Source organism: Aptenodytes forsteri, unplaced genomic scaffold, assembly GCF_000699145.1.
Source record: "Aptenodytes forsteri isolate BGI_AS27 unplaced genomic scaffold, ASM69914v1 Scaffold19, whole genome shotgun sequence".
Classification (NCBI taxonomy): Eukaryota; Metazoa; Chordata; class Aves; order Sphenisciformes; family Spheniscidae; genus Aptenodytes; species Aptenodytes forsteri.
Window position 1 is genome coordinate 52,503 of NW_008795327.1, and position 273 is coordinate 52,775.

Genomic DNA, 273 nt, shown 5'->3' on the forward strand with positions numbered 1-273 from the left:
CCTCGTGGGTGAAAGGGGGGCCCCCGCGGGGGGGGCCTGGCCCTAGGAAGGGAAGATCGGGGGGGGTTCCACCCCCCTTCTAGCCCTGAAGGCATCGGGGCCTCTCAGGGGGCCCCAAATCTCCCACCGCCCACGCAGAAAGGGCACAGCGGTGTGAAAAGCAGGGATTCAGCCTCCCCACGTTCCCCTGCCCACCCGGACACCCCCGGCCCCGCCACGTCCTCCCTCCGAGGGGTCCCTCACCCCGCGGCCTGGCAGCAGGCCCCGAGCGAG